This window comes from Leucoraja erinacea, chromosome 11, assembly GCF_028641065.1.
Source record: "Leucoraja erinacea ecotype New England chromosome 11, Leri_hhj_1, whole genome shotgun sequence".
Lineage (NCBI taxonomy): Eukaryota > Metazoa > Chordata > Chondrichthyes > Rajiformes > Rajidae > Leucoraja > Leucoraja erinaceus.
In genome coordinates this window covers 13,039,999-13,062,169 of record NC_073387.1, presented here as the reverse complement: position 1 = coordinate 13,062,169, position 22,171 = coordinate 13,039,999, and the positions used below count along the sequence as shown (strand labels likewise).

The 22,171-nt window shown below is 44.8% G+C and overlaps 1 pseudogene; it reads right to left on the bottom strand.

The window, feature by feature from the left end:
* Nucleotides 1-19,334: 19,334 nt before the first annotated feature.
* LOC129701893 (U1 spliceosomal RNA) lies at nucleotides 19,335-19,489 on the bottom strand (annotated as a pseudogene).
* Nucleotides 19,490-22,171: the final 2,682 nt, after the last annotated feature.

Here is a 22,171-nt window from a genome sequence, read left to right as displayed (position 1 = left end):
AAGATGCAACCTGACCCACTGAGTTACTCCAGCACCTTGTGTCTATCAGCTAATTGGACCCAGTTGGTACCATTAATGCTGGGGATTGGCCTCTCCTGGCCCGTCAGCCAGTAATAGGGATAAGAGAGACATCCAAGGGAAAGGGCACTGTGGCAGTGAATTCATCTATGTCCACACATGATTTTAAACGCATCAATGAGATCAACTCTGTGTCTGAACTTCAGTCACTTGCCCTACCTTGTTCCCCAAGATGAGGTTCAGTGTCACGCCCTCCAAGTAGTGCCCTTTATATATTGAAGACACATTACAAATTCCATCCCATTCATGCCCATTGCACTACAGCTGACCCAGTTAATATGAGGAAAGTTGAAATCTTCTACAAATACTACCCTTTTATTCTTACAGCTATCTGTAATTTCCCTGTGTATCTTTATTTCCTCCTAACTATTCAGGGGGTTTATAATGCAGTCCCATTGAAGATATCATCCATTTTTGGTTTTGAGTTCTATCCGTATAGCCTGACTGGACAATTCCCCCAAGAATATCCTCTCTAAGTACTGTCGTCAATTCTTCCCTAATCAAAAAGGCAACAGCCCCTCCTCTCATACGTGTACCACCATCATGCCTGCAGCATCTGTACCTTAGAATGTTGAGCTGCCGGTCTTGCACTTCTCTCAGCCATGTTTCTGTATGGCTAGAATATCCCAGTGCCCAGAACCAATCCATGCCATGCCTGTTAATCCCTTTGCATTGAAATAAATGCAGTTTTACAGCTCACTTTGTGATTTTATTTGCAGCCATGTCTACTACTAAACTTGTTCTCTATGGTTACAGTATTTACCCCCCCCATTTTTTCATCTGCATCTTTCTTCTCTTGGATCCATCCCCCGCCAAACCAGTCTAAACCCATTGAAGACATCATTGGGCAGAGTGCTCCCAACATTCAATGATGAACATTTGCACTGGATGAATTATACATTTATAATACATTTATAATTTATAATAATTGACCTAATTTTTACTGTTAGCCAGAACATTTCAAGTTGGCAAGAGCTGAAGTAAGAAGTTCCATCTTTGATCTATTCCACATATATAACTAAAACAAAGATGGATTCCATTTTCTAAATGGGGAGAAGATTCAGAAATATGAGGTGTGAAGGGACTTGGGGGTGCTGGTGCTGGATTCCCGAAAGTTTAATTTGCAGGTTGAGTCGGTATTAAGGGAGGCAAATGCAATGCTGCCATTCCTTTCTAGAGGACTAGAATATAAAAGCAAGGATGTAATGCTGAGGCTTTATAGATGCCGGTCAGGCCAGGTTTGGAACATGTTGCACAGTTTTGGGACCCATATCTGAGGAAGGATGTACTGGTGTTAGAGAGGGTCCAGAGGAGGTTTACGAGAATGATCCCAGGGGTGATTGAGTTAATGTATGAGGAGCGGTTGATGAATCTGGGCCTATACTCACTGGAGTTTAGACAGATGAGGGGGGATCACATTGCAACCTAACGAATAATGAAGGGCGTGGATAGAGTGGATGTGGAGAGAATGTGTCCAGTAGTGAGAGAGTCTAGAACTCTCTGGATAAAAGGACATGTCTTTGTAAAGGAGGTGAGGAGGAATTTCTTTAGCCAGAGGATGGTGAATCTGTGGAATTCGTTGCCAAAGACAACAGTGGAGTCGTGATATTTTTAAGGCAGAGATTGATAGGTTTTTGATTCGGGAAGGCATCAAACACTTCGGGGAGAAGGCAGAAGAATGGGGTTGAGAAGGAAAAATAGATGGGCCATGATCAAATGGTGGAGCAGACGCAATGGTCCAAATGACCTATGTTTTATGGCTGTTCCTCAGGACATTCAGACACAAGGACATAAACACAATGGAAATTTTGGTAAGGTAAGTTTCTGGTGAGGCATCTTGCCAACCAGTCTTGCAGATTCAGCTTTTACAAGTTCAGAAGGAATTTTCGAATGATTTGCTTGAAATTGACCACACTACTTTTGTGTTCATTCTTGTTTTGATACCAATTCTATAAAATCGGCATTGCTATTTATTGTGCGTGAGATTGTATTACAAGCAGAATAAGGCGAGTACTTTCCTGGCCTTTTATGAATGTTCATATGGTGTCAAATGACAACACCTGTTTACAGGCAAATGATTCATTTCTTAATCACACAATAATGGCCGATGCCAGTCACTGGTCTTTGATGTTGTCCTTATCCCACAAGTTCTCAGGTAATTGGTAGGCTTTTTCACCTGCATCTCATAATCATTAAAATTTGTTCTTCGAAAACAATTCTATCGAAATCTGCAATGAGGTCTTCTGGCTGTGAAAGCATTTGTCTCAAGTGTGTGGACAGTGGGCGGTGTCAGAATGAGGATAGTGGTTCATGCTGTGTGAATCTCAATCCCCCGCAGTCACTGAAGAAAAAGAGCTGGCAGTGTTCCCAGAGGCGAGGAACATGCTGGTGCAGCTCTGTGCTAGTACTTTTGACACTAACCAAAAAAAAAGAACTGTATCTTACAATTAGGAGAGTTTTAAATGTTTACCCGCACGTTGAATTGTCACATAATCCTTTCATCTGCAAGGGTGTGTAGTGAAGTGCGTATCCACCAGCTCGCATTGCTCAAAGCAAACTCTGCACTCATGCAAGTATGCTGCCTATTGTGGTAATCACTGATCTATTTGCTCTTCAGCAAGAACAACTGTGCCTGCTGTGACACGACCTGATCCAACATGTTCAGCTGTCGCTGACAGAAAAGGCTTCTTTGGACAATATAATCTCTGTATTAATGAAGACAGAGAAGCATACTTTAGATATTGAGCTTGCCAGAAACAAAGTACCATTCCCCTGTACAGTCGACTGATCTGTTCACAGCAGGCTGAGAAGCCATCTTTATTTAAGCAATGCAGAAAGAATGAGACCATTCGGCCCAACACATGGTGCTAACAGAGTCATGGAGTCATTGAGGGATACATCAATGAAACAGGCTCTTCAGCCTACTGGGTCCGTGACGACTACTAACTCATTCTACATTAATCCTATTTTCTATTCTGCTTGGATTCTACCGCTCGTCCACGCTCTAAGGTTAATTTACAATGGTCACGTTACTTCCCAACCCATACATCTTCAGCATGTGGGATGAGAAACACTCGAAGGATGGAGAAAACAAAAACAATGATTATGGTGGGGTCTCGATGATGAAAAGAATGACAGTACAAGGTAGTAATAGCCTGAATAAAATGAAAATGCAGAACAATTATGTGAAATTACCAAAGGAATTTGGAAGACATGCTCCAAACTGGAATAAAATTGCTGTAATTATCTGAAATTGCTGTACTCAGTATTGAGTTCAAAATGCTGCAGGTGCCCAATTTGAAGATGAAGTGATAGTCTTCAAATGTATTTGTGTTAATATGTTGGAGGACATAACAGCTAACAGGCTCATTAAATAAGAATAGACAAGTTAAATTCACAGAAACACATTATTGTTTTCACATTTAACTATTTCATTTTAACAGGTAGTAATTTTCCCCTCAAACATCTGCATTTTTCTCCTAAAGGCACTGAACTTCTGAGGTACCCCTCATATATTGAGGTGGCATAGTGGTGCAGCGTTACATTCGCTGCCTTGCAGCACCAGAGCTCCTGACTACGGATGCTGTCTATATGTGTTTGTACGTTCCCCCTGTGACCGCGTGGGTTTTCTCTGGGTGTTCCCAGTTTTCTCCCACGTTCTAAAGACATGGAGGTTTGTAGGCTATTGGCATCTGTTAATTGTCCCGAGTGTGTAGGATAAAACTAGTGATTGCTGGTCCGGGCAGACTCGGTGGGCCAAAGGGCCTGTTTCAACGCTGTATCTCTAAAACAAAAACTAACAGTAAAAAATAAAAAAATAAAAGGGTGTTAGAAACCCATAACACTTATCTTAATGATTTTATATTATTGCCTTCCTCCTGATGTTCAGTGTTAATAACCAATTCATAATCAGGTGAGATCGTAACCAAACTCACCTTTGCCCTCATATGTTTCAAAACCAACTGGGAATTAAACCTAGGATTTTTAGGTTGGTATGGGGGCATTGTATAACTAAGTGGCATCTTTCACCTTAGTGTCACAGAACAAATTCCAATTACTTTGGTCTCATGTGCAAATTCACATTCGTCCATCCGATAGTAAAGATTCACATCATGGCTTCTGCTGTGCTGCATCCATATTGTTCAACTAGTTAGGCCTAGAACCAGACTTAGTTCTAGGCCTAGGCCTGAAACAGACCTAGGCCTGAATACAAATGATTAAAGAAAATAAATAATTCTGAAATCTGAGACAATGTAGGCTAATTTAATGCTGAGCTATAGTGATTGCCCGCTTTATGTCTGATGGTGTAGGATCTCCATTTATTGATTTCGTAATTCCTTTTTTTGTGATATGGGCTGACAGGACCGGCATTTATTGATCTTCTCTTATTACCATTATGAAGATGACTGCGAGCCAACCCCATTTAAATATTTAAGAAGGAACTGCAGATGCTGGAAAATCGTAGGTAGACAAAATACTGGAGAAACTCAGCGGGCAAGGCAGCATCTATGGAGCGAAGGAAAAAGGCAACGTTTCGGGTCAAAACCGTCTGAAGAAGGTGTTCGACCCGAAACTTTGCCTATTTCCTTCGCTTCATAGATGCTGCCTCACCCGCTGAGTTCCTCCAGCATTTCTGTCTATCATTTAAATATTGCAGTGCTTCTGGGAAAGCTCCCACGATGGTGTTGGGAAGGGATACTGCAACGATGAAGGCCAACAATATATTTCCAAGCTTAGGGCGATGTCAAATTTGGAGGGGAAACATCAGTTAATAGTTTCCATGCACCTGCTGCTGTTATTCCCTTCTTGGTGGCATAGACTGGGGTTTGGGAAACAGAGTCCTGATGATGGAGTGTAGATGTAGTCACAGAGGCAGAATTAGGTCATAAGTCTACTCTGATGATGGAGTGATCTATATCAATGCCAGTCTCCGCCTCTCATAATGTACTGCTCCACACCAAAGACTTGGCCTCCAGAATTAGGTGGCTGAGTTTTATGGAGTCTTACTGTTTGCTGCTGTCCATTGGTCTTCTGGCAGATGTGTGCTGTTTTCAGCATGATCCTCGTTAAATAAGGTTGATTCCCTGCACATTATCAGGCTAGTGTTGTACCTGCAGCTTAGCATATTGTGTGCAATAATTCTGTGAGAAAGACTATTGAGACCCTTACTAACCCCGCAACAAAAAGGGCCTGCCCCTCTCTCACTTTAAAAATCAGTTTCGCCACCTCCAAATACTGGCCACATTTCCCCTCCCCCCATACAGCCGTAACTCCCTTGTGATCCCTTTTCGCCATTTGCGGCCGCAGCAGGCTTGACCTCCCCCCTTTTATGGAGCCTGTCCAGGTCAGAGGTTTACCTGCATCTCTTCCCTGCATCTATTGCGTCCGCTGCTCAGATGTGGATCTTCGGTGGACCAAGCGGAGGTGGGCGATCGTTTTCGCCGAACACCTCCGCACTTTAACCTAGCTGACCTCCCGGTGGCTCAGTTAAACTAAGGCCTCTGACCTCTCTGTCCTGGGTCTTCCCCACAAGCAGCACATTATCAGGCATATGCCGTTTGGGGAGTGTGCACCCCGGGGGCATGTACATCGTATTGACACTGTTAGCCCTTGTCTCCTCCCCTTCCTCAGCTCCCCTGCTGTCTCCTCCCACCCTCCAGCCTTCCGGCTACTCCTTTTTCCCTTTCTTGTCCCCACCCACCCCCACCCCTGATCAGTCTGAAGTCGGCCCGAAACGTTGCCTATTTCCTTCGCTCCATAGATTGCTGCACCCGTGAGTTTCTCCAGACTGTGTATCAGGTCTCTCAATGTAGATACAATTCCCAGATGTTTCTTAAGATGACATGGAGTTGGGAGCAACTTTGTTATCAATGTCAGGTTGTCTTCCAGTTTTACCTTTCCTCATTTTACCATAACAATTGAGGTACAACTGAGTTGGCTTGCTACACCTTTTAAGACTGAACCAAAGAAGTGGGTAAGGATGTCAAGTTTACCTCCCCTGAAGGAAACACTTGAGAAAAACATTGTTTTTTACGACGAGCCTAATAGTTTTTGTGGTCATCGTCAATCAGAGGAAATTCATTATTGCGCTTTCAACAGCAACAGCAACAAGAGACTACTAACAAGGGCTTTGTAGCTTCCAAAATCTCAAGACATCGTGCAGTACTTTACAGCCAACAACATTTGGATAGTCAGCAAAGCAAAGATGGAAATATTAACATAATAAGTTTCAGATGTAAATTTGTGTCCATTTAACACAAGTCGCATGTTCTAATTATTGAACAGTGATGACTCGAAATGATTAAGTGGGATTAACCGATATATTTTGAGTATACAGACTGGGTTTTTGTTTGTTCAGTGGAGTTATGATTTATCTGGAACAGAATGCTTGAATTTTAAGTGGAATCAATATCTATGGAACCCAGAATATAGTTCAGGAAAGGACAATGGGAGAATGATTAATGATTAGACGTACAAATGGTATTAAGCTACAAGTAGGTCACAGCACTAATCCTCCCTCAGGCATGCTACCCACCACAACACTGTGGGTAATGCTCTGTGTGAGAAAAAATAACAAACAGCGTGAAAGTCCTTTAAACTTAGACAAACCATCTGTTTTCAGTATGAAAGCCACGCTCTGATACACAATTAGTGCATTGCCCAGGAAATCAAAGCTTGTCTCGTATTATTTTGTTGGTTGCCCTTGCAATATGTAATGAGCTAATGGACATGTGTGCAAGTACACCACATAACAATAGAAATACCTGCTGTCAGTTTATATTCCCTTTACTCAGACATGGTAGATTACCAATTGCAAACTCACTCATAAAGTGATAATGTACTGTGCAATATTACCATGTGTACTATGCTTCTTGCCCATGTAAAGAAATTGAACATAAACAAGTTTTTCATTTTCATTTTCCTCAATAGCCATCAGCATGGGAGGACCTCAAGGCTGCGCGCTCAGCCCCCTTCTCTAACTCTATATCATGACAGTGTAGACACAGTTCAAACTCCATGTTAAAGCATGCTGATGACATCATCATTTTTGGACGGTACAGATGATAATGATGAGTCGGAGTACAGGAGCGAGATTGATCTACTGATCAAATGGTGCCAGAACAACAACCTTATCCTCAACGTCAGTAAGACCAAGGAACTGATTGTGGAGTTTGGAAGAGGGAGGACGAGGATCCACAAACCTGCCTTCATCAACGGGATGGTGGTGGAGAGAGTCAAAGAATTCAAATTTCTGGGCATGCATATCATCAGAAGATCTGTGTGAGAAAGAACTGCAGATGCTGGATAAAATCGAAGGTAGATACAAAATTCTGGAGTAACTCAGTGGGTGAGGCAGCATCTATGGAGAAGGAATGGGAGACGTTTCGGGGTAGAGACCCTTCTTCAGACAAGTTACTCCAGCATTTTGTGTCTACCTTCGATTTAAACCAGCATCTGCATTTTTTTCTGACACACTACAACCTCCAACCTTTTAAGACTGAACCAAAGAAGTGGGTAAGGATGTCAAGTTTACCTCCCCTGAAGTGGCAAGGGTGGAGGAAAAAAATGTTGTGTAATTTGTATAAGCAGTATTGAATGTACGTATAGCCTCTGAGAATGTTGGATGAAATTTTGTAAGGATCATGTATTGTATATATTTATTTTTCGAATAAAGTATATTTTGATATATAAAAAACAAATATTTGGGTCTTTAGTACAGGATTCTAAATTACTCATCCAGAAGGTCAACCTCTATACTATCGTTAGTGATCCTCAATTTCATGAGTCATAATTGGCCACTGGGTAAGGCATAAGAAAGGAGGCTCTGCAGATGTAACCATACCCCAGCAAAGCGATCAAAGCCCTGGATATGATTGAAGAGATAATTATAGGAAATGTAGTGACTATGATCAGTTAAGAGCACAATTACATCAGTTTATTAGTGACAACAAATCAAACATCACGCAATGGTGGTCAGCTGCCTCCCTAGAGATCGGGATTGAATACAAACATTTTGGGTTACATATTTCACTCAGCTGTATATTTGGGAATGAAATCACTGAGGGCAGTCTTGCATAAGCCCTAAAATCCAGAGTCCAGTAAAACTTGCATCCTCAAGGACCGAATGAAAGCAAGTTTTTCCAATTGCATTAGTGCTTGGATATTTGATTTTTGATCTGCCCACGCTTTGGAAATTTGACAGCTTGAGACCAAGTTTCCTTCTTTATAAAAGAAAACTTAGAAGTGTCAGACTAAAGGGCCTGTCCCACTTTCACGACCTAAGGCAACTTGTGTTCACTCATATTGCATATACGATGATAAAGAACTGTGGCAATGGAGAATAGTTGTACATTCTATCAATGGTACACATCCTGCAAATGGTTAAACTTCATAAGCAATCGGTCAAAGGCTGTATGCCTCAAGAGCTATCAATATGCTGGATCTTGTTTTAATGATGCTGGTGAAGGAGAAAAAAAATGTTATATAGGACATAACAGAGAAATACCTCTTTCAACTGTTTTCTGTACACTTCAGCTGCGTAAACATTTCCTGATTGTTTTGTTTTAACTCATTCAAAGGATATGGGTATTAGCTGTAGCTGAATTGAACTATTTCAGGGAACAGTTAAGAGACTGCCATGTTCTTGTGGGAGTTCCGAAGAAGGGTCTTGACCCAAAACGTCACCCATTCCTTCTCTTCAGAGGTGCTGCCAACATTTAGTGTCTATCTTCAGCGTAATCCAGCATCTACTGTTCCTTCCTCAACAGTGAGTAAATTGGATCAGATGAGATCACAATAGTTTGAGCAGAAACACTGGATAGGCAGATTTGTGTGGTTGCTAGAGGATGCAATGGGCTTAATTCTGTGAGCATCTGTATTTAGAAACCAAAATGGGAAGTGTAAATGGTTATTAGTGGAAGGCAGGAGAATGGGGTTGTGAGGGAAAGATAGTTCAGCCATGATTGAATGGTGGGGTAGATTTGATGGGCTGAATGGCCTAATTCTGCTCCTAACAGTTATGAAGTTTGGCAGACTATTGGGATCCAAGATATGAGAGGGATTTGTGCGCCATTCATTTCCATTGTTCTTGATTTATCTCTCCTTTCCCAAATGCCATCACTCAATGCCATCACTCAAGCCACATTTTGGTATTATTGATAGTAACAGTCCTGTATTAACAAATTTCTTTCAAGTATAATATGAGAAAAAGAGAATTTGACGAGGCAGTAAAGCTTGAAGGGGTGGTACCATCACCCCACCCACCCATCAAATCTACTCCGCCATTCAATCATGGCTGAACTATCTTTCCCTCACAACCCCATTCTCCTGCCTTCTCCTAATAACCATTTACACTTCACATTGACGACTGCTTTGGGGCCACCTCCTGCACCTACACACAACTGACTGACTTCATCCACTTCACCACCAACTTCCACCCGGCACTCCAATACACCTGGACCATTTCCGACACTTCCCTACCATTCCTTGACCTCACCATCTCCATCGCAGGGGACAGACTCCTGACCGACATACATTACAAACCCACTGACTCACATGGCTATCTGGACTACACGTCTTCCCACCCTGCCCCCTGTAAAGACTCCATCCCCTACTCCCAATTCCTCCGCCTACGCCGCATCTGTTCCCAGGATGAGACATTCCATACCAGGGCATCAGAAATGTCCTCGTTCTTCAGGGAACGGGGATTCCCCTCCGCCACCATAGATGAAGCTCAAAACAGGGTCTCATCCATACCCCGTAACACTGCTCTCTCTCCCCATCCCCGCACTCGCAACAAGGGAAGAGTCCCTCTGGACCTCACCTTTCACCCCACCAGCCGGCAAATACAACACATAATCCTCCGCCATTTCCGCCACCTCCAACGTGACCCCACCACTCGCCACATCTTCCCATCTCCCCCCATGTCTGCCTTCCGCAAAGGCCGCTCCCTCCGCAACTCCCTTGTCAATTCTTCCCTTCCCTCCCGCACCATCCCCTCCCCGGGTACTTTCCGTTGCAACCGCAAGAAATGCAACACCTGTCCCTTTATCTCCCCCCTCGAGTCCATTCAAGGACCCAAGCAATCGTTCCAGGTGCGACAAAGGTTCACCTGCATCTCCTCCAACCTCATCTACTGCATCCTCTGCTCTAGGTGTCAGCTGATTTACATCGGGGAGACTAAGCGTAGGTTGGGCGATCGTTTCGCCGAACACCTCCGCTCAGTCCGCAATAACCAACCTGACCTCCCGGTGGCTCTTCAACTCCCCCTCCCATTCCCAATTCGACCTCTCTGTCCTGGGTCTCCTCCATTGCCAGAGTGAGCAACAGCGGAAATTGGAGGAACAGCACCTCATATTCCGCCTGGGGACCTTGCGTCCGGATGGCATTAACATTGAATTCTCCCAATTTTGCTAGCCCTTGCTGTCTCCTCCCCTTCCTTAACCCTCTAGCTGTCTCCTCCCACCCTCCTATCCGCCCGCCCTCGGGCTCCTCCTCCTCCCCTTTTCCTTCCTTCTCCCCCCCCCCCCCCCACCCCCCATCAGTCTGAAGAAGGGTTTTGGCCCGAAACGTCGCCTATTTCCTTCGCTCCATAGATGCTGCTGCACCCACTGAGTTTCTCCAGCAATTTTGTGCACCTTCGATCTTCCAGCATCTGCAGTTCCTTCTTGAATAGTAAAGCTTGAAGATTTTGTTTGTAAAGAGAAGGCAATTAGTTCTATTACTCTAGATCTGGCTGATGGATGCCTCAGGCAAAATTTGGGGGGAGGGGAGGGGTGTCCTTGGTAAACCACAGAAGCCCACAACACAGAAATCCCAAACCTTTTGATTGATGTTGTGTTAATGATTCTGCAATTGTTCTTCCCTGCTGCCTGCCTGCTTCAAAAAATCCATCATTGTACCGGTACCAAAAAATGCCTCCCTAGCCTGTCTGAATGACTACCGTCTGGTGGCCCTTACCTCGTAGTCATGAAATGCTTTGAGAGGCTGGTGAAGAAACACATCTGCGCCTTCCTCCCTTGGAACATGGACCCGTTGCAGTTTGCACCGTCCGAACAGATCCACGGGCGATGCGGTCTCCCAGGTCTTGCACACCGCTCTCTTCCATCTGGACAGCCAGAAGGGGGACTACGTGAGGATGCTGTTCATAGACTACAGTTCAGCCTTCAACACGATAGTCCCCACCAGACTGGCCGGGAAGCTAATGGAATTGGGGCTCAACACCTCCCTGTGTGCCTGGGTCTTGGACTTTCTCACCGCCAGGCCCCAGGTAGTCAAGAAAGGAGGGAATACATCGAAGTCCCTCACCCTGAGCACAGGATCGCCCCAGGGTTGCGTCCTCAGCCCCCTATTGTACTCCCTGTACACACATGGTTGTGTGGCTAGGTTCAGCTCCAACTCTATAATCAGGTTTGCTGATGACACTGTGGTGGTGGGCCTGATCTCAGACAACGACGAGAAGGCCTACCGGGAGGAGGTGGCTGATCTAGCACTCTGGTGCCAGGATAACAGCCTCCTCTTGAACATCAAAAAAACTAAGGAGCTGATCATGGACTTTAGGAGGGCACATCATCCGAGGACGTACACTCCATTGAGGATAAATGGGGATCCTGTGGATAGGGGGAGCTGTTTTAAATATCTGGGAGTCAACATATCCGAGGATATGACATGGGCATCACACGCCTCAGCACTCGTGGGTAAGGCAAGGCAGTGTCTTTACCACCTCAGGCAATTGAGGAAATTCAGAGTGTCTCCGAGGATCCTCCAGTGCTTCTACGCAGCGGCGATGGAAAGCATCTTGTCCGGGAATATTACCATCTGGTTTGGGAATTGCTCTGCCAAGGACAAGAAGGCTCTGCAGAGAGTAGTGCGTTCGGCCGAACACACTATGGGAACTCCACTCGCCCCCCTGCAGGAACTATTTATCAGTAGGTGCAACTCCAGAGCCAACAATATCATGAGAGACCCCTTCCACCCCTGCAATGGACTGTTCCAGCTGCTACGGTCAGGCAAATGCCTCCGTTGCCATGCGGTGAGAACGGAGAGGTTGAGGAGTTTCTTCCCAGAGGCCATTCGGTCTGTAAACACCTATCACACCAGGGACTAACTCTAATGAACGTTTTTCCTTCCATTATTTATTATGTAAAAGAATATGTGTGTTATGATTGTGTTTATAGTTTGTTTGGTTGTTTGTCTTTTTGCACAAAAGTCTGCGAGCATTGCGACTTTCATTTCACTGCACATCTCGTATGTGTGTGCAGGGGCGGATTAACCATTAAGCAGACTAAGCACGTGCTTAGGGCACCAGGGCCAAAGGGGGCACCACAAAGTTGGGAAAAGGGTGAAAAGAAAAAAAAACGAATGAAGATTTGTAAAAAATTCCGTATCACCACTTTTTATGTAATTGTTGAAAAGTTAGAAACGGAAATGAGGAGACGAAAGGTGTACACTGAAATAGCAGACAGATTCTCTTGTCTGACAGATGTTCCTAATGCCACCCAACAAGGTGCTAATTCCCAATTATCAGAAAGTGAAAGGTACTCAAAGACTTGTCAGGCACTCATTGATGTTTATCCAGATGACATGAACAACACTTTGTCTACAGAGCTTCAGCAGTTCCATTCATATGTTCTTCATAAATTTAAAACAACCAAGAAAACATCTTTCACTCACATGGAACTTTACAACACAATTACAGAAGACAAACTAGAGAGTGCCTTTCCAAATGTTGAAATTGCCTTAAGAATATTTTTAACATTAATGGTCACCAACTGCACAACAGAGAGGTCTTTCTCACAACTGAAACGTATAAAAAACCCAAATAGATCAGTTATGCTTCAAGAAAGACTCGACTCACTGTGTATATTAATAATTCAAGCAGACATTCTGAGAAGTATTAATTTCGAGGATGTCATCAGTGATTTTGCGAAAATGAAATGCAGAAAAATGTCTTTCAGGTCATGAATATTGGAACTTTGATACATTTAACTTGTGAAATATTAAAATAGATGTTGTATTGCATTTTTGTAGAACTTTATGTAGCCGAAGCTTGGCTTAGTTTGTACAGTATATTGTGTTATCATATGAATACCTTTTTGTACTGCTGCAACCTGCATTGTATATCTGGTCAGACATGTCAACAACTAAAATGGACTGGGTCAGTGTGGAAAGGAGGGGGGCACCAAGATTGGTCAGTGCTTAGGGCACCAGTGAGCCTTAATCCGCCCCTGTGCGTATGTGACAAATAAACTTGACTTGACACTGCTTACTTACATTGTAGAATCTATTCAAGACAATCTGCAGCAAAACACATTGTGCTGGAAGCACTCAGCAGACCGGGTAGCATCTATGGAGGGAATGGACAGACAAAGTTTCAGAGGCTGAAGAAGGGCCCTGATAAGCAAAATGTTGTTTTGCCAAACCCACTGAGTTCCTCCAGCACTTTGTGTTTGCTCAAGATTCCAGCATCTGCAGTTTCTCCTGTCTCCAGGCAATCTGCATCTGATTTCAATTGCTTGAATTTATTTGAATTTTTAACAATTGTAAGTGTTTTTGATCATGTGTTATTTGGTTAAGTCGCTTTATTAATTTTTGGGAGTCTTGCAAAGCTTTTGAACGCTTTGTAATTCAGTGTTTGGACAGATTTAAAACCTGGCTAAATCTGTGGCTTAGTCACCCAAATGACTTTAGTCAGCAGTTCATGAGCACGGTTTTTGTTCTGGCACACCCACACACACACACCTGGTAAGATTTTACACGTGAAAAACACTGGATCTACCAGTGTGTTTTTTCCCAGCCAGTTCTCATTGGGAGATGCAAATTAGTTAAATGCTAAACTCAGCTCGTCTCACAGATGATTGCAAAACCCAGGGCAGAAAAATACAGAGCAGTTTGGAAAAAAAAATATGGGACCTGCATTTCTGGCACCCTATCAGTCAAACTTGATTCATCAATTAACCCAGGCCTGATCTTCATCTCATAATTCCCAATTTATTTTGAAATATAAGTGCAAATCCCAGATTGTTTGTGATCTATCCTATCACTGAATTGTTTGGTAATGATTATCACTGGGATAATTAGGCTGTATGTCATCACCTTTTTTTATTGGAGTCATGCAATCATACATCAGAAACAGGCTGTGGAAGCAAGGAACAACAGATGCTGGTTTGTGAAAAAAGACACAAGGTGCTGGAGTAACAGCAGATCAATGGATAAGTGTGATATATATATATATAGTGTGTGTGTGTGTGTGCGTGTGCGTGCGTGTGTGTGTGGTGTTCAGTGTACTATGTTTACATATCTGTTGTGTTGCTGCAAGTAAGAAGTTCATTGACAATATGGGACATATGCCAGTAAAACACTCTTGACTGAACTCTTGACTCTTGATCCATTCTCCAGGGATGTTGCCCGACCCGCTGAGTTACTCCAGCACTTTGTGTCTTTTACCAGAAACTGACTATTTGGCTGATCATTGTATAATTCATAGAGTCATACAACACAGAAACAGGCCCTTCTGCCCAATTTGCCCATGCTGACCAAAATGCCCCATCTATAGTCCCACCTGCCCACATTTGCCCCCCATTCATCTATAACTTTCTATCCATGTACCTGTGTAAATGTATTTTAAAAACTGATCCCATTAATGCCATTTTTCTTTTGTTTAACCTCAGAAACTGGCCTTCGGCATGGCACAGGTACAAATTGGTCTACATTGTTACTGGGATACTTTCTTTCTATTCCAATGGAACTTTAAATTGATGTATTGAACATGTTCTAACACATCAGGCTGAAAAAGAGGATCAAGCAACAAAGAGCAATGAACACCGCACTTTTTTTCTGGTAATTGCGGAGTTTCAAAATAATCTCCTCAACATTTAACAAAGAATCACTAATTGTTTTATCAAATCTATGATGTTTGTGAAATATTAATCAGTGACAAGAGACATGAGACCTTCAGGTCAGACAATGGCTATTGTGTCAGCTAAAAACTTAGAAATCAAACTATTGGTTTGATGTTGAAACTTAAAGACCTTCTGATCCAGCACTTATTAATATCAATTAGTGTGACATTCCATTGCCTTAAAACATGTACGTTGGAACACATCTATGTGCCTGCCACTCTGTACGTGTGTAACAAAGGAGGAACTGCTAAGCTTACATTAATAGAGATGAGTATTTCTGATAGAGCATAGAATATAGAACATAGAAAGGCACAGCATAGGAACAGACCCTTCAGCCCACAATGTCTGTACTGAACATCAACTCAATTGCCTACATATGATCCGGATCCGTCTATTTCCCATATAGCCATGTGCCTCTGAAACACCATTATCGCACCTGCCAACACCCCTATCACTGGCACAGTTTCGATTTGTGAAAATTTGGAGGTATTGTTGAAGGTATATTGCATTCCATTTTTTTTTGTCTGTTGAAATGTTTAATAAATGCATGGGATCATTATAAAGTTTAGGTCATGGAAGAAAGCTGGTCAATCTATCAGCCGTTTATCTTGCTTAATTAAGAAGGAACTGCAGGTGCTGGAAAATCTAAGGTAAACAAAAATGCTGGAGAAACTCAGCGGGTGAGGAAGCTGCTATGAAGCTCCATAGATGCTGCCTCACCCACTGAATTTCTCCAGCCCTGTTTATCTTGATCTCTTCTCCTTGTTCTCACATCGATCCCTTTAATGTAATTTCAGGGGAGAGTAGGTCATTTATTACTGATGCCCTGGTAAAATAGTAAGATTAAACGAGTACTTACCAGTACGAAGTTTGATCTGTATTTTATGAGGAGTTACGATGAGGGATTACGTGAAGAACCCTGCCCAGTGCGCAGGTGCGGCATACTTCCAAGCAGCGGTGTGGAATCACAGATAGACACAATATTTGAAGTAAACATAGTAAAGATCAAGGAGACATCAGTTTACTAGTTTGATCTATATAATGAGGGTGGGAGCGGAGGGCACGTAATCCCTCATCGTAACTCCTCATAAAATACAGATCAAACTTCGTACTGGTAAGTACTCGTTTAATCTTACTATTTTACTTCGGAGTCACGTGAGTGACTACGTGAAGATTTCAAAGGTCTGTGATTTCAAACCGTGTAACAGTTTTAATTTCACTCACTGCCGAAGTTCTTGAGGGAGGAAGTGTTATCGTAATCAACCAATGGATCTGCTTTCTCAAGAAACAGAAAGGTATTTGTTAACAATAACAACATAAATAGCTCCCCTGAGCTTAAATTAAATATTTGCAGTTTGTAATATTCTGTCTGCAATTAAATCAGGCTTATCAACGGTTTACAATAAAAATATTCTGAACGTCGTTTCCCTTGACCATCCTGCCGTATTGAGAATGTGGTCAACCGGGACGTCCATTCGTTCAGCCGCTGATATCAATGCTGCCCTAGTGGAATGGGATTTAAATGTATTATTATCTATTCCGGCAGCTTTCAGTACCTGTTTGAGCCACCTTGAAGTGGTTTGGCTCGTTACCCCGTCTTGGGGTTTCTTGTGGTTGACCCATAGGCTTTTCCTCTCCCTCTAAGATTGTGGGTTGTGTCTATATATTGTTGTAGATGGGTCACCACACTCAACCTGGACTCTGGTGGGTAGGCCCGGAATACCACCAGTGAATTGGGCGTTCCTGGTCGCTTTGGTTTTTACCAGACCTAGAATGATGAACGTAATGCGGTCTGGGGTGATCACCATGTTATCCAGTCTTAGTTTTATGGAGTGACTGGACTCTGTGAGCGGATACGAGAGCCATAAGCATGAGCGTTTTTAACATAGATTGTGCAAGACTGAGGGATCTAGCTGGTGGCCATTCTCTGAGATATGTCAATATCACACTGATATCCCATACATGGGTATACCTGGGTTTTGGGGCTTGTTATTGTAAATGCCCTTCATAAGTTTTATCTTCAGTGGATGGGATCCCATGCTCTGCTGTCCTGCTGTTTTTAGATAAGCAGACAGGGCGCTTCGTGCTGTATTTACGGCACTGTAACTCATCTTTTCATCATGGTGTAGATGGTCCAGGAACTCCAATACGTCAGTGGTTGAGTAGTTTCGTATGTTGTCCCTGCGTCCTGGCAGTATTTTTCCCATGTTTGTTCTTGGTGACTGTTCGCAGGGATGCCGACATGGTGGTAATGGTTCATTTGGATAATCCCAGTCCCTGGTAATGTCTATTCAAACCTACAACCCAGGAGTTAGATGTTTTTATGGCATGGGTGGCTTATGCCTGATACTGGGTGAGTCAACAACCGTGGTCCACTAGGGAAATCCATAGGTGACTCGACCACCATGTCGTGATGAACTGGGAACCATGGCTATGTAGGCCGGTCGGGCACCTTCAATATCCCAGAGGCAGATTCCATCTGTATTGCGAAGTGCCCGACTGATGAGGCAGAAGGGAGGGAAGCAAAAGCAGAAATTCCCCCTATCCAGCGTGTAGGCATCTACCGCTGCTGCCTCTGATCTGGTTCCTAAGTCACATACATAGGTTACTGGTGATTCCGTCTTGTTGCAAACAAATTGATATCTGGCGTTCAAATTGCTTAATAACTTTAGCAGATATTTTGGGTTTGACATCCATTCAATGTTATCATAAATTTTTCCCCCGTGACGTGGTGTCTCCCACTGTGTTCTAGCTTACCTAGGAGATAGGCAGCCGATAGTTAAAAATGTCTTTTGACACACCATTGCCAGATCTGTTTGACCAATTTGTTGCACGATAATGATTTTATGCTCCCCATATGGTTAATATAAGCCACCACCATAGTATTATCAATCCATAACCGTACATGCACGTGCTGCATTTGAAATGCATATGCTTTTTAACCCAATAGGCGACCACCATTTCCAAATAGTTGATGCCCAGTGTGTGTAGTAACGATGATTCTGAATTGGTCCATCTGTTACCTGTGCTGGATATGGAGTTAGTTGCTCCCCAGCCTAAAGCACTGGCATCGGTTTTTAATAACCAAGTTAGGATTGGTGATAATAATAGGGCTGAAACTGTGCCAAACATTGTCTGCCCACCACTGTAATTCTGATATAGCTTCAGTGGGTACATTCATGATTTGATTATAGTGACCCGAGCACCTTGGCAAAGTAACAGTCATATGGATAGAATTGATATTAAAGCCCAGATAATCCATGGTAGTTAACGGCTTCAATTTTGGTTTATCTGGGTGTAGGATGAACCTCAGTGTTTCAAGGAGCTGTTTCGTAGCTAGAACTGCTGCCACAGCTAATTCCTTTGTTTTTCCTAATATGAGGATATCATCCAATATATGCCATGATTATGCTTGTTTTCTTAATATTTTCATGGCTATTTTTAGTATTTTTGTAATTAGTTTAGGGCTGAGGTTAGACCATTGGGAATGCTCTATACTCCCATAGTTGCCCCATCCAGATAAATTTTAGGTATCTACAATGATCCTTGTGTATGGGTATTAGATAGTAAGCATCTTCAATATCAATGCTTGCCATAAAGTATCCTTTGGAGATCAGATGTCTGGCAGTGACAAAACGTCTCCATCTTAAAGTGTATATACTCAACAGATTTATTTAGTGATGTATGTCAATGATGATGCGACATCCACCTTCTTTTGTAGTTTTGGTGAATATATTCGATACAAATTCCAATGGTTCATGTTTGTTTTTTTCCCATGATCCCTTTTGTAATGAGCCTTTCTAGTTCAGCTTGACCTTCTCGCTTCTCTTTCTTAGAGGGAAAAATGCCCTATGGGCGCATTGCTGAACTGGCGGTAATATGCCCAATTTGAATTCAAGTTTTTATCCACTAATACTGTTGAGTATATATTTGTTATTTGTGACAGTACCCCATGCTTTTTTAAACAAGTGTAAATGCCCCCCCAGTTAGTAGAGCACCCTTATTTTGTGTAAACTGGCAGGAACCAGACTACCTACCTCCATGTTCATTGTTTTTTCATGAAGGCTCAGTTTTGCTGGTATGCTGGTGCTGTCGGTGGGGCGGCGCATTTTCCCTGGGGTCACGCTCTGGGCCCCTGTCTTAAAAAAGACCTTTGGGGGTAATAAGCAGCGGTCCCCGAGCTTTCACCAGTCCTTGGATGTTGGTGTTGACTGGTGGATGCCGAGGGGTGCTGCTAGCTGGGTGTTGGATGAGATGTCCTGCTCGTTCCCGGGCCTGCCCTCATGAGGCCCACAGGTTTAGCTGCCTCTCTTTCCGCTGCAGCGGTTTTGCATAGCCCCGCATATTTGGGGTTGAGGGCAGGTCTTATATGCCACTACCACAAATTTTGCAGTCGAGTATCCCGCATTTGGGGACATCGCAGGCGTCAGCACACCCGAAGTGCAATGGGATAGCCTCGTCCTGGGAGAACCACCTTGGTGATCATGGTGTCTCGCCTGCCAGGTAAGTATGATCCGTGGAACGAGCAAAGGCGGTGATTTTCGATGTTAGGAGCTTCAGAATTCGCTGCTTTTTTAGCTCTTGACTGCGAGTCTGCTGACCCAGCTGCCTGCAGATTTGACCGTTGACACTCTGTACTTTTAGTGCCTCTCAATTCTCTGGCGCTGTACTCTTCTAAAGCTTCTAGAAAGGCCTTCTCCTGCAGGGCTTTGTTGGAAAGATGGTTGATACTGGCTGCCATCTGGGTTCCAGTAGTCTTCCTGCGCGTGGAGGTGCCATATAGTGGCCCACGACACCCAGCAGCTCTTCCTGATCCTGCTCCCCTGGCATACTCCTGCTCTCGTCCGCCTGCCCTGGGTGTGAGCCAGCCCAGCCCTGGCCTCCCTTGCTAGCCTCGAATAAAGAGGGAGCAAAGGGGTGCTGTAAATTCTGTGGAGGAGGCATATGCCCTACCTCCGTTGTCCCATCAATCCCTCGACAAGGGAGATGGCTAGTGCAATAGCACTGGGGTGGGAGTGTTAGCTCCCTTGGCATTCAGCCAGTGACCCCTCGTTTTTCTGGAGGTTTTTAGCTCCATGACCTCCTCTGGCTTGGGGAGACAGACATATTTGTTTTTGCTGTCTCCAGCCTGTTCCAGAGTTAGAGGAAAGTTGATTCTGTAGAACCTGTATTTTTGGTAAGGTTGTCTTACCTGTTGTTAGAGGCTGCCTGCCGTTTTTGGGCGGCATTCTAGCGGTTCCCGGACGGCGATTCTCCTTGTCGGGAGTCTGCAGGGGTTGCCGGTCGGGTTTTAAATTTCCCTCCGGTCCACTGCTGTTAATCGAACAGCTGTTCAGTGGACCGGCATCAGCGCAGCTCCCTGTCAGTGGTCCGCAGCGTGTGCGGTCCTGTTTGCGCCTATCCCCCTCCACTGTCGGCTCCTTCGCTGGAGTCGAACGGGGGCCGCTTCCTCTGCTGCTTTGCTCCCCCTGGAGCAAAACACAAAAGGCCCGATTAAGGTAGGTACTTACCTAACGTTCCTTATTTCAGGCTGGTTTGCGGGAGCGCCCGACTCCCGCTGGGCCGCCGTTGCACAGCTGGACGTTAATGCCGCACCTGCGCACTGGGCAGGGTTCTTCACGTAGTCACTCACGTGACTCCGAAGTAAAATTGTGTATTTATATCAGCATACTTTAAACAGAATATCTTGTCCTTATCATATTGCTATTAAGTGGAGCACAAAATATTGCAGATGCTGGAATCTTGAACAAAACACAATGTGCTGGAGGAACTGACATGGATATTTATTTATGACAGCGGCGGGAACAGGTGCGGGGAGCCGGGACTGTCGAGTGTTTGCGGCGCTGTCGAGTGTTTGCGGAGCTGGCGTGTCGCTCGCTGCAGCTCTGGCCATGGAGCGCTCTGGACAGTGCAAGTCCCGGGCCATCGGGAGCGTCGGAAACGTTGCGCCGTTGCCACTGCCGCGAGAGTCTCTGTGCCGAAGGGACAGACTCTCAAGGGGAGGTAGAGAGGGGAAGGAGACAGGGAGACAGTGGGGGGAGAGAGAGGGGGGGGGGGAGAGAGGAGAGAGAGGGGAGAGAGACAGAGGGAGCGAGAGAGAAGAGAGAGAGGAGAGGGAGAGAGAGGTAGGGGAGAGAAAGGGGTGAGAGTGAGGTGGGAGAGGGAGGGAAGAGAGAGAGAGAGGTGAGAGGGAAGAAAGAGGGAAGAGAGAGAGGGGGTGGAGAGGGAGGATAGGGTAAGAGAGAATGGGAGAGAGAGATAGAGAGAGAGGGAGAGAGGGAATGAGAGAGATAGAGAGAGGGAGAGGGAATGGGAGAGAGAGAAAGAGAGAGGGGGAGAGAGAGAGAGAGGGAGAGGAGGAGGGAATGAGAGAGGGAGAGAGAGAGAGAGGGGAGAGAGAGAGAGAGAGAGAGAGAGAGAGGGAGAGAGGGGAGGAGAGGGGGAGAGAGAGAGAGAGGGAGAGAGAGAGGGAGAGAGAGAGAGAGGGGGAGGGAGAGAGAAGAAAGAGAGAGAGAGAGAGAGAGAGGGAGGGGGGAGAGAGGGGGGAGAGAGAGGAGAGAGAGAGAGAGAGAGAGGAGAGAGAGGGGGAGAGAGAGGGAAAGAGAGGGAGAGAGAGAAGGAGAGGGAGAGAGAGAGAGAGAGAGAGAGGAGAGAGAGGAGAGAGATGAGAGAGGGGAGAGATGGGAGAGAGAGAGAGAGAGAGAGAGAGAGAGAGAGGGGGGAGAGAGAGAGGGAGAGAGAGAGAGGGAGAGAGAGGGGAGAGAGAGGGAGAGAGAGGGAGGGGAGAGAGAGAGGGGAGGGGAGAGAGAGGGGAGAGGGAGGGGGAGAGAGAGAGAGAGAGAGAGAGAGGGAGAGAGAGAGAGAGAGAGAGAGAGGGGGAGAGAGAGAGAGAGAGGAGGAGAGAGGGGAGAGAGAGAGGGGAGAGAGAGAGCGGAGAGAGGAGAGAGAGAGAGGAGGAGATAGAGGGAGAGAGAGAGAGAGAGTTAGGGGAAGAGAGAGGAGAGAGAGAGAGAGTTAGGGGAAGAGAGGGGAGAGAGAGTTAGGGGAAATAGAAGGGAGGGGAGGGGGTAGAGAGAGGAGAGAGGGGAGAGAGAGAGGGGAGAGTGAGGTGGGGAGGGAGAGAGAAGGGGAAGAGAAAGAGAGAGGGGAGAGGAGACAGAGGGAGGGAGAGGAGAGAGGGGGAGAGAGAGAGA